Source organism: Acinonyx jubatus, chromosome C1 (genome assembly GCF_027475565.1).
Source record: "Acinonyx jubatus isolate Ajub_Pintada_27869175 chromosome C1, VMU_Ajub_asm_v1.0, whole genome shotgun sequence".
Taxonomy (NCBI): Eukaryota; Metazoa; Chordata; class Mammalia; order Carnivora; family Felidae; genus Acinonyx; species Acinonyx jubatus.
The window spans coordinates 127,213,415-127,226,336 of NC_069381.1; the positions used below are offsets into that span (position 1 = coordinate 127,213,415).

The following is a 12,922-nucleotide window of genomic DNA, read 5'->3' on the forward strand; positions in this document are numbered from 1 at the left end:
TTACAACAGCCAAGATATGGAAGCAACCTAAGTGTCCACAGATGGATAAATGGATGAAGAAGGTGTGGTATACGTATACGGTAGAATATTATTTAGCCATAAAAAAGAAACGAGATCTTGCCATTCACAACAACACTTTTAGGGTATTATGCTAAGTGAAATAAGACAGACAGAGAAAGACAAATGCCATCCGATTTCACTTAACAGCCAAGCAAACAAAAGCAGAAACAGACACATAAATACAGAGAACAAACGGATGGTTGCCAGAGGGGATGGAGGGATGGAAAAAACAGGTGAAGGGAAGTGAGAAGCATGGGCTTCCAGTTTTGGAACAAGTAAGTCACTGAGATGAAACACGCAGCATAAATAATACAGTCAGTGGTGTTGTAAGAATGTGGTCTGGTGACACACGGTAGCTATACTTGTGGTCAGCATTACATAAGATATAGAGTTACTGAATCACTATGTTGTACACCTGAAACTAATGTAACATTGTATGTCAACTATGCTTCAATTTAAAAGAAAAAAAAAAAAAAGAAAGAAAAAGAAAAACAGAGAGAGAGACCCCAGAGAGCTCGCTTGTCCATTTCACCATGTGAGGACACAGCCATAAGTCTACACCTCAAGAGACAGCCCTCCCCCAACCATGCAGACACTCACATCTCAGACTTGCAGCCTCCAGAACTGTGAGAAATAAGTGTGTGTTGTTTATTTTTTTAAAAATTAAGACTAAGGCCATGGTCAGCTCCAGCCTTCCATGCTCTCTTGTCATACTTCTCCATTATTTTCTAACAGAAGGCACAACCTGTATTTCTAAAAAGTGCTGAAAATCTTAAAGAAAAGCCTGTCGTGCTCAGCATAATCCCACAATACAGACCATATGTATAAAAGCTTATTTTAGTAAAATAAACAATTTTTGTTCAATATTTATTTTGAAAATGTACTGTGTGCCAGTCTCACTTTAAAACATCTAGGATACAAGAGTGAGCAAACGGGAAAAGTCTCGACCCCCATGGAGTAGAATGGAGTCTCCATTCTAGTAAGGCAAATAGACACGTTCGGAAAGCAGTATATGGTACTGCTTTAGGTTGTGTAAAGGCTATGGGGGCAAAGAAGACCTGGATAAAGATAGAGTGACATGGCGAGTACGTGGCGGGGAATATCCAAGTCACAGAGATGCCTCAGAAATGAAAGAAATAACAAAACACTCACACCAGCATCTGGGGAAGAGGGAAGAGCCAATCCAAGGCCCTAAGACAGCAAGAGTTAGAAGAGTTCAATAAATATCAAGAAAAGTAGCACAAAAGTGATATAGTGAGTGAAGAAAAAGTGGTAGGTCAACCAGGACCCAAAGTACCCAGGGCTGGTAGACACAAGTAACAGTTCTGCATGTGAGGAAAATCCATTGTAAAAATGTGAGCAGGAAATGAGGTGATTGACAGACGCTTTTGAAAAATTCAGTGTGGCTCCTGTTTGGAAAACAGGCTTGGTAAAGAAACAGTAATGGAACTAGGGAGATGAGCGGGAAGGTGTTGTGGTGTTTTAAGAGAGATATCATAGACACGGGGTCTGGTGTGGTAGCAAACTGACTTTAGGATGGATTGTAAGGTGAAGCTCACAGGCTTCTCCAATCGAAGGGATGTGGGCTGTGTGAGAAATATGGAATCTAGGCTGCCTCCTAAGCATGGGGCCTGGGCAACTGGGTGATCAGAGATGATATTTCTATTAAGACTGGACATGAAGGGAAGCATCAGATTTGGGACAGGAAGCAACCTAGTCTCCTGTCTGGACATAAATTCCAGATGTCTCTCAGACATCCCAGTGCAGGTGCTAATTCAGCAGAGAGAGATCTGAATCTGAAGTTTCGGGAGCAGTCACAGCTGGAGGTGTTAATTTGGAAATAATCAGCACTGGGGTAATATCCAAAGCTAAGACATTGGATGAAGTAATCTGGAGAGAACATGGATGTGGAGGGCTCTCAGTATTTAGGAAAGCAAGGCTATTGAGGGTGGTTCAGGACAAACGAAGTTTTACCTAGAGGACAAACAGGACCCCATAGAGCCGTTCAGTCCCACGGAGAAGGCAGGACCGAGCCCAAGTGAGTTGTCTCTCTCTTCGCCATGGGACACATGAGACCATAAAGGCTAACAATTAAGCTCTCAGGATGTGAAGCCAGACAGAATTTCATTCTTATAATAGGTCATTACATTCAGGCCAGTGATATTAGGAAAATGTACAACCTTTCCAGGTCTATTTCCCCACCAGCAAAATGGGCATCTCATCATCCCTAGCTCAGAGACAGATATGAGAAATGAAGGAAAGGATGCCAAGCACTTAAAACCATGCTTGGTACTTAGTAAGCACTCAATAAATGAGTGTTGGGCTGTGATCGGATGATGACTCTATTACATTCCCTTAATCTTCCCTCATGTGTTAGACTTTTAAACTTGTTTCAGTAAATGAAAACAGTTTAAAGATCTAAAGAGGGAAATGGGGTAGGGAAAGAAAATTCACATCAGCTTAAATATACCTTCTAGAGAGTAGGTAATAAAAACTAAATTAAGATACAATGATTATAAATTTTAATCACAGAGAGAAAGGTGGTGTGAGAAGAGCATAATTTCATATCTGACAGCAAGTCTTTAGCTAATTCGTTCATTGGAGCAGTGGTAAGAGCCATTTTGGGAAAAAAAATGTTTTTCTGGCAACGTTTACCTGTGAAGTTTTGAAAAATTTGCATTCAGCAAACTTAGCATCATTTTTTTTTTCTTTCCCCCATGGTAATTATAAAATCCTGGAGGGAGGAAAAAATATAATACTTTCCAGGAAGGAGGAGAAAGGAAGATAATGCTGTAGGCCACAGTGGACACCATCACTTTTCTGTACGCACTTTCGGAAGAGGGCCCATGCTGTGGACTGAAGTTGAAAGGAAATACGGTCATCATCTCTGGCATTAAATACCCATAAGTATATTTTACAACAACATGCATTCGTGTATGTCTGCCGGATACATGACAATATGTGAGTATACTTAGGAGAATTCTAATGTGACTAACAAATAGCAACCAAACTGTTCATAATGACTTCAGGCACACAACTGAATAGAGGGGGGATTTTTCTTTTTTACTTGAGAATTACATATCTAAAGATGGTGATGTGAAGCTGAGTGCTAATGCAAATTAGGGTGGAGTATGAGAAGAAATGGGCTGCAATCATCTACCCCGCTTTGCCCTACTTCTGCCCTTCCCCAGCAGAGGTGAGCTCAAGCTTTTACTTCCCAGGGAGGAGGTCAGAAGGACCAGGCCCCTGGGGGAAAATGGCAGGCAGCCCTTTCTCTGGAAGCAGGGAGTCTACACGGGGGCTCCCCATGTTCCCCAGTCCTCAAGTCTAAACTCCCCATATCCGTGGACACTAAGAGTGCCAAGTAATGGGGAAAGTCCTGGAATTTCAGCTGCTGATTGGAAGTCCCAGGCCATTTTGTTCAAGATGATCTATCTTTCTTTGTGGTTGATGTCAATATTCTAGAACAGGTGCTCTCATGGGAAGGTGGGGGTATGACATCACCTTCTCTGACTTAAGAAAAGAAGAGATACACAACAGCCTGCCTTGTGCTTGAACAGCTTTCATAAGAGACCAGCCCACCCTGGGGGAGGTACTACTTGCAGGCCAGGGAATAATTTCAGACATTCTGAGCACATTGTGGTTCCCAAACTGTCAGGGGCCACCTTATGGGCCACAATAGACCTTAATACCCTTAGTACGAATTGTATACCTGATTGGCTAACTGAAAGCAAAACCATAATGGAATGTGACCAAACACAGGTATATATTCTCCAGGGGGTCAGTGTATATGAAGTTTATTGGGCAAACAAGTCTTAATAGGAGAACGGCCTGAATAATTTGAGGCAGCACAAACTTAAATTCTTGGATAACTCATTAGGGACAATAAGAGGCAAAGTTCTGTAAGAATATTCTCTGCAAACCAAACACAGTCTCAGATCTTTCAGGTGTAAAATTCTCTTCTTCCTCATTGTAGTTTATCCATGGGGAAAGGGACATGCAAAGCACGGTAAACATAGGAAGACAAGTTACATTTGAATAACCTCATTGCCACAGGAAAAAAGTGGAATATATATGTTTTCCATATTTTGGATATAGGCTTACCCCAGGTACACTTTAGTCTACATCTTTTGTGATTAAGCTTTGACTAGCTCTAGCATATTCTCTGATTATAATTCACTCAAAGTAATAATTGATCAACATTACCTAAAGAGCTATGAATAATAAAACAATATATAATTATAATATAGCACATATGACATAATCATAACTTTAAGAGACATGAAAATCTGAGTATTACAGGCTAAAAAATATTTTTATATGTACATATACAGAAAGAGTAAATTTGCATCTAAAAGGTAGAAAAATATATTAAAATTACAAGATTGCCAGTGGTTGGTGGGATTGTGGTTTAACTTTCTCTATATTCCAGTATCTTGAAATATGGCTTCAATGGGTTATAAAATAACCTCTCTTGGGGCGTCTGGGTGGCTCAGTCGGTTAAGAGACCGACTTCAGCTCAGGTCATGATCTCGCCTTCTGTGAGTTGGGTCCCCGTGTCGCGCTCTGTGCTGACAGCTCAGAGCCTGGAGCCTGTTTCAGGTTCTGTAACTCCCTCTCTCTCTGCCCCTTCCCCACTTACGCTCTGTCTCTCTGTCTCTGGAAAATGAATAAAACTTAAAAAATAATAATAAATAAATAAATAAGATAACCTCTCTTGTTTGGAAACAACATTAGTGGGGAGTAAAACTTGCAGAAGTGGGTATGATTTGCTCAATGCTGATCCTTCAAAGCACAGGGATCCAGTCTGAGAACGAAGAGCTCACATCAAAAAATTAAAAAACCTTGACTCCTACAGAATGTGAGCTTCCGGACCTCCTTGTCATGAAGTGAGATCCACGGTCTCAGGAAAGTAAAGGTCACCTTCGGAAGACATATGTATGGCAGGAAACATTGCAAAGCAAACATTCCCAAGTCTTTTTCCAATGCTGCTTGGTCAAAATAGAATGAAATCTATCCTCAGAATAGAAATAATTCTACGACAATCACAATCTTGTTTAAGTTGAAATGCAAGGTTAGTTGCTGTGGCAACTGGAGTGTGAAGAGACAGGAAAAGCATTAGGACTTTTGGTTCTTGAGCAGTTCCTCCCATAGCCTGGAGCACCTTGTCCCCGCGACCTTCATCATGATCCGGCTGCTGCTGAACCGGTGGGATCTTCAGCCACCAGAGGGCGCCCGCACCCAGCGAGACAAGAACTCCAGAGAGCTACGTAAAGGTACTTGCAAAGGTGAAGCACATGCTGACCTAACTTGCTCTGCTTTCTGTAGTTTCAGCATTACGTTTGGAACATATTAGACTTAACTCTGGGGTTGTTAAATTCCCACGTGTCCAAGAAGAAATTGCAAGCTTTATGTCGGCGGATGGGAGCAATCCCTAACGCGAGCAGACACCGGCCGCGCTTGAATGCGTCTTTCTGAGAAAGCTTCACTTCGGTGGTCACCAATCTCTCCTAACAAGGTACAAGGGACCGCAGTGCTGCAAAAAGTGCTCCAACAAGTACAAGGCAGCTAAAGGGTCAAATATGGGAGAGACATTTGCCCAGATGCTAATTTGCCTAAGCAACCTAATAAATGGCAAATGAGTGCCGCTGTTGGCTAAATTTATGGGAGATATACTGTACGAAGGTAATTGAGGAGATCTGGTAAGAATGGGAAAGTAAGGGGCGGGGTAGACGTCAGGCACAGTTTGGGGCTGTGATTATATAAGCCTAAGTCTAGGATTTGACAGAGAATATTCTGTTAGCAAAAAGACCTATTTCTCAGTTATGATTCTTATTAGTGTTTTTTTTTTTAAGCTGCAAAGTCCTCAGCTGTATAATTTTGAGCAAAATCACTTAACCCCCTCAGAACCTTGGTTTCCTCAAATATATTTAATCTGCACTCCCCTGGCCCCATCTCAAGAGAATGCCTAAATCTTCGGCATAGAGCATTTGAACAGTTGTTTTTTCCCTTCCTGCCCACTCCCCACTTCAAACAGAGAGTTTATGTAATGTTTTCTCTCATAAATCCCTGGTTTGAAATCTACCTGCCTTCAAGTACATTCCTACTTTTTCTGTCCATTTCTGATTTCTTTTAATTATTACCTTCAACTTAATCTATTTCTTCAAATTACCTTGCCTTCCACTAATTTTTTTTAAGTTTATTTATTTTGAGAGAGCAAGCAGGGGAGGGGCAAAGAGAGAGGGGGAGAGAGAATCCCAAGCAGACTCCATGCTGTCAGCACAGAGCCTGATGTGGGGCTGAAACTCACAAACCATGAGATCATGACCTGATCTGAAACCAAGAGTTGGATGCTTAACCGACTGAGCCACCCAGGCACCCCCAACTAAATTTTTATAATGGGCCGTGTGAACTCTCTGTACCATTGTAGGGGAAAAAATAAATAAATTTTGTCCTTAACAAAGGATTGCCAGCCCTGTTTCGCATTATAAATAAAATTGTGAGATGTCCAAAACAGTAAGCATGAATTCCTCAGGCTGTGCCTACTGACGTGTTCCTGGGAAGCCTTCAGAGCATCTCCACTACAGCTCCTCTTGCTTGGTCTTTGGAAGTTTCTGGGGGAATCTCACAAGCAGGGTCTCAGGCAGGACCCACTGCTGCTGCTCTGTTGTCTAACCCTGGAGGGGTGGTTCTCGCTAGTTTCCAGCCCACCTGGAGCGTGCCCCGCCCCCCCAAACCCCCCTCTCCCCCCCACCCCAACCCACCCACCCCCCGCCACTTGCCATTGCTGCTGCTACTGATCTCAGGATGAGCTCTGTCTGCCAATTACCTCCCTCACACACCATAACACCCTGCTTCCAGGACACACCGAGTCCTATCATGAGGCATTCCTGATCCTCCTGGAACCCCTGGTGTTCCACAGTAACCCTGTTTTATCTGAAACATTCATGTGTGGAAGCTGCAGTCAGTTTCATACACAAGAGGGAAAGAGGTGTGTTACACTGTGTAGTGGGCCCTGTCCATGCTCAGGCCCGCCCCTGTAATCCACTCTCCCAGCTGCACGCACACATCCTTCAGTTGCTATGCTTTGTTCCAAATGCCTTATGCCTGGGGCCTTCTTCAGAGGGCTGGCCATGAATCGGTTCAACCCTCCACAGAGAGAGTCAGACAGGACTCAGTACCTTAGGCCTGTCTGGAGCTGCTTGGAACCAATGACTGACTATTGCAAGAGTCTGACAGCCTGGCTCCCTTGCTCCAAAGTGGGGTGAATTCTGACATAATTTATGGTTTAGAGCTCCCCAAGAGATCAGGCTAAGGCTGGGGAGTTGTCTAAAATTATGCCTTTCTCTGTTTTGCATTCTCTTCTCTTTTACATGTTTCTCCTGACCTTTAATAAGCCCCTTACTCATGAAACTGTATCTCAGGGTCTGCTTCTGGAAAGCCTACATAAGATATACGGTAGTAAGTGTGCAGTGGTGGTTTTTGAAGCCAGACTCTATGGATGGTGTCCTAGAGTTGTGTCACCAGCCACACAGCAATAAGGATCCTCTCACAGGTAGTATGTGCAGGTTGGAGAGCTCCTGACATGTTAGAACACTATGCTCTCGGTTGAATTGTGGCCCCCAAACTGATGTTGAAGTCCTAACCCCACTATCTGTGAATGTGATCTTATTTGGAAATATAATCTTTATGATGATCAGGTTGTGATGAGGTCATTAGAGTGAGCCCTAATCCAATATAAGCGGTGTTCTTATAAAAAGGGGAGATTTGGATCCAGAGGCAGACACATACCGAGGGAAGATGATGTGAAGGCACAGCAAGAATGCCATCTACAAGCCAAAGAGTTCCTAACGGTGCCAGAAGCTCTAAGAGAAGCATGAAACAGAGTCCTTCTGACCCGTTCAGAAACAGCCCTATTGACTGTTTGATTTGGGGCTTTTAGGCTCTAAGAACTGTAAGACAATAAATTTCTGGTATTTCAAGGCACCCAGTTTGTGGTGCTTTGTAATGGCAGCCCTAGGAAATGAATGCACATGAAATGCCGACAGAAAGGGATATATTAAAATGTGCAATTTACCTTGGCTTTTGAGAGATACAAGGCAAAGGGTAGTTACAAAGCCTGTGGACAGGCTCCTCGAGGAAGTGAGGATGAAAGGCTCACGTTGGAGGAAGTGAGGATGAAAGGCTCACGTTGGAGGAAGTGAGGATGAAAGGCTCACGTTGGTCAATTTCAGGCACCGTAACAAAGTCAGAAAACCCCTTCATACTTTTTTTTTTAATGTTTATTTACTTTTGAGAGAGGGGGCACAAAGTGTGAGCAGGGGAGGAGCAGAGAGAGGGAGACACAGAATCCGAAGCAGGCTCTGAGCTGTCAGCACAGAGCCCCACGTGGGGCCCAAACTCACAAACTGTGAGATCGTGACCCCAGCTGAAGTCTGATGTTCAACCAACTAAGCCACCCAGGCGTCCCTCCTTCATACCTTTTAAACAGACCTCCCACAGCCAGAGATGGACCATGCTGAAGATCAGGCCCAAGACCTCTATCACAGACCTAAAGAAGAGCCAGCTTGTGATTTCCACAAATCTCCCAGGCAATAGTCAGGGCCTTGATATGAAAGGAAGGGGACCTCAAGACTTGGAGTCAAAACACGAGAATACATATGCTTGTGAGACATGAACCCCAGGACCCTGAGCCACAGAGACTTGAACCCTTGAATCCTGTTGCTGGAGGGCAACAGCATCCTTGCTTGAAGATTGTAGCCAAGTGTGCAAACATAAGCACAGAAGCCTAACAAGAGATTTATTTTATGGCTTATACCCTTCATTAGACCTTAAGTAAGTTTATTAGATCTTACAGTTCCATCTGTGAGAGAAAGAAGGTGGTGATTCAAATTCTCACTCCACAAGGTTTGAGACCACAGTCAAACTACATAATGAATTTGAACCTCAGTTTTCTTATCTGACAAATGGTAGTTAATGACACTTACCGTAACGTATGCAATGTAAAACTACTTCACGGAGAGGGTGCATGACAATTACAATCTATTAGATTCTTTCTAGCTCCAAATATCCCCGATTCTAATCATGTATAAGAAATCTACCGCCTAGTAAAGAGCTCGGCTAAAAGGTAGCCAGGCAAGGACTATGGAAGGAAGCTTTTCCTTTTTTTCTTGTTCTTTTTATCTATTGAGAGAGATGAAGTCAACAGCTGTTGCAACAAACAAGCTCACTTAGTGAGTTGAATAATATCAAACTGTTGCTCAAATGAAAAGAGCAGCTGGCTTTTTACCAAGGCATCATTGTCATATACACCCTCACATTCGGGATCATTAGAAATTTACATGGGGTGAAAGCACTGGAAAACTATATTTACTTTTCCATAAATCATCAGAAAAATGCTAGCACACTCTCAGGGAGATATGAGGAAAAAAAAGAAAACACACACACACACACACACACACACACACACACACACACACACATGTGTATTTTTCATGTGAATGTGAGGAAAAGTGCTGGAAATAAATTTAAGCTTTCCCCAGACAAAGAAGTGGCAGGCATTCAAAGAAACATAGATACTTAGAGGAAAATGGGGGAAGTGTAGCAGAGAAAAATGTGAGCTATTTAAAAGCATAAATTAGTTCAAATGTTTCAGATAGAACTAATTATTTCTAGGCCTGTTAGGAAGTACTGCCTCAGATGTTAGCATTTCAGACCCCGGAGTATCTGAGTACACACCTCTAAATTTTCTAAGTTTACTTTGGTCTGATCCTAAAAATTCAGTACAGAATATTTGTAAAATGTAAATAATATAAGAAAAAATCCATAACCTCATTATCTAGTGAAAATTAACCCATAGTACTGTGTCATTCCTTTTAGTATATTTTCTATGCATTTTAACATAAAAGATATCAAACAGTACATGAAGTTTTGAATCCTGTCCTTGTTATTTAATATCATCCCATGATATTTTTCACTGTCCTTCAAAATACTTTATAAACATTTTTTAATGATTGTACAATAATATGCCCTTGTATGAACGTTCATAATTACTAACAATTCCCTAATAATGAAAGTTTAATTTTATTTTTAAATTTCTTAAAAGCATAAAATTATGAGGCAATCAGAACTTACTTTATCTTTTTAGATTATAGAACTAATACAGGTTATTGTGGAAAATTTGGAGAATAAAGAAAATGATAGCAAATTAAAAACAAATTTATCTCCATTTTTTTCCTCCCAAGGTAATCACTTGTCACATGTTAGTTAATTTTTTCTGGGTTCCAGAAGTCTTCTGCCATCTCCGGGCCTCTCCAAGATCTATCTTTTCCATGCTCTAATTGCCTCAGTTTCCCAGACAAAACTGTATCTTAAATTCAATAAGTTCCCATAGTTATATTTCAGGTCCTGTGAAAAACCTGTAAAGGAGCTACTCTGTGGCGTTGCATCCCAAATTTACATATGTAACAGATTTCTGGGGATGCAATCCAAATTTAGATATGAAACAAGCCTCCAACTTCCTTCACTTGTACGTCTGGTCTCACGTTATCTTACACAATGTTCAGCCCTCATTTCCTTGGACCTCAGTAACCTCAGTGAGTAGAAATGGGACCATTGTCATAAATCTGCCTTCACTGATTTATATTCTCAGCCTCATGCCAGTGATTTCTCCCTGTAACCTTCCCCACATATTCCTGAGGGATCGCTAAAGAGTACTGGATGGCTGCTGGTTGAAGATGTGCTTCACAGTCTGTGCTATGAAGGGCTCTGCTCATATCCTGTTACAAAAGTTATTGTCTTATTTGATTGTAAAGCTCTGTAAGTTGACTCAGGTCACGTTCTCCTCAAGAGTGCCTTGAGGAGAGGATTTTCACGCAAGTAATTTATTAAGAAAGTGATGTCAGAGAAAAACTAGGAAGAAGTAGGGGAGGTAGGGTAGGGAAGAGAGAGGGCAAGTAAGGCAGTGGTTTCAGAAAAGGTCCAGCTTCAGCCTCATCCAATGGGAGGCCAAGGGGATGGACTTTCAGACACTGAGACCTGAATGTCAGTCATTGCCAAATTGTTGCTTGGAGGGCCCTAACTTCCCTAGCACCCCTTGCTCTCAGCAGAGGCCTCCGAGGAGAGAGCCTTAGGTGTAGGCCTTCAGAAGCAGCACAAAGTAGGTGGCAAAGGATTCACAGAAAGAGTCAAAGGGATTCTGGATGTCTGCTAGAGCATCAGTAGTGCTCACTGATGCTATGGACTGAATGTTTGTGTCTCCCCTAAAATTCACAGGTTGAAGCTTCATCTCCCAAAGTGATGGTAATAGGAGGTGGGGCCTTTGGGAGGTTATTAATTAGGTCATGAGGTGGAGCCCTCATGAATGAGATTAGTGCTCTTATAAGAAGACACATGAGAGGGAAAGAGAGACAGGATACGAGAAGATTGGCCATCAATGAACCACTAAGTGGGCTCTCATCCAACACAGAATCTGCTGGCATCCCCCTTATGGATTTCTTAGCCTCCCGAATTGTGAGAAATAAATTTCTGTTGTTAAGCCACCCAGTCTACAGCATGCTGTTACAGCAGTTCAAACCGAGTAAGACAAGTATACATGCCAAAATCCTCACTAAACTGTAGATCTGGACTATGTCACTTTATCTCTCATATCTAGCAGAAGATTCCATTCTTAATGGTAATGTATGTTGAATTTAATCTTGTTAGAAGCTTTCATGAAATCAATTTGGTTTTGACCATGTCACAAACTAGTTTTGATTTGAAGTCCAAAATTGTTCAATCTTTGCTAAATTCAGGTCTTTGTAGGTGACTTCATTGAAAAAGTATAAAATTTTAGAAATTATAAGCAAAATGTTTAGTTAACACTGAGGTTAATGCACAAATTCTAACCTTATCTATATGTAAAGGCAATAATCAACATCAATTTTATTGGAAAAACGGCTTTTTAAAAAATGTTAGTTATCTGCCATCTTAACAATGGAGGTAATTCTACAAATTTTGGCACCAGGAACGCCAATGAATTATGTCTCTGTTCATTAAATCCTAACATAGAAAACAAATCTGAATAGTGATTTGGAATACTAACTTCATCAACAGAGGCTTAAAAATTCCCTTAGGATAGGCTTCTCTGTCACAGCTTAGTTAAAACATTTCGGGAATGTGAGGTCAAAATGGTATGTATGGATGAAGAGAGCTGATCCCAGGAGGCAGAGCTGTTATGATTTACCCTCAAAACTCAAGCAGAAAAGTTGCAGAATGTTGGAGTTACCCCCACAATGGCTTGCAGCATGGGGCCAGAAGTATAAGTGTATGCTGTGTCCCTCCTGACAGAGTAAAGGGAATGAAAACAGACTTAAAAACCTGAGAGAAGCCTACTTTCTTTTTGGAGGGTCTAATTACCTTTCACATTGATAATGTGATCTAATGTTTCTCAAGCATGTGAGCACAAGCCTCACAAAATAGTTGACCATTCAGTGTGGGGAAAAAAATAAGACTAGAATAGTTATCTTCCTACTCCCTGAACTGGAAGAGAAGCAAAAATTTACTTGTTTATAAACTAAAGCACAAACGTTAGGAGAAGAAAAGTAGTATTATGCTTCCACCCCCTGCCCCACTTCTCATCCTGGTTTTTGTTGGTAGCTAACCTTGTTGAAGTTACATTAAGAAATCCAATACCAGATCAGAAATTCATGCAATTACAGAAAACATAATTTATACATGACTGTTTTCACCAGTACCAAAATAAGTTCAATGCAGTACAATGGCTATTTGTATGAAGCTCCCTAATTAACTTAATGATGTCGCTTTGATACTTAGAATAACTATAAAACACTCTTCCTGACAGGGGGCATTGGTTTGTCATCAA

At 41.5% G+C, this 12,922-nt stretch overlaps 1 long non-coding RNA gene across 1 annotated transcript in view; it reads right to left on the bottom strand.

Moving 5' to 3' along the window:
• Positions 1-2,262: 2,262 nt before the first annotated feature.
• The window catches only part of LOC128314015 (uncharacterized), a 36,322-nt gene continuing 25,662 nt past the window's right edge, over positions 2,263-12,922 (bottom strand). The window contains exon 3 of the long non-coding RNA XR_008295300.1: positions 2,263-2,916. This is a non-coding gene — a long non-coding RNA (uncharacterized LOC128314015). The remainder of the gene's footprint in view (positions 2,917-12,922) is intronic.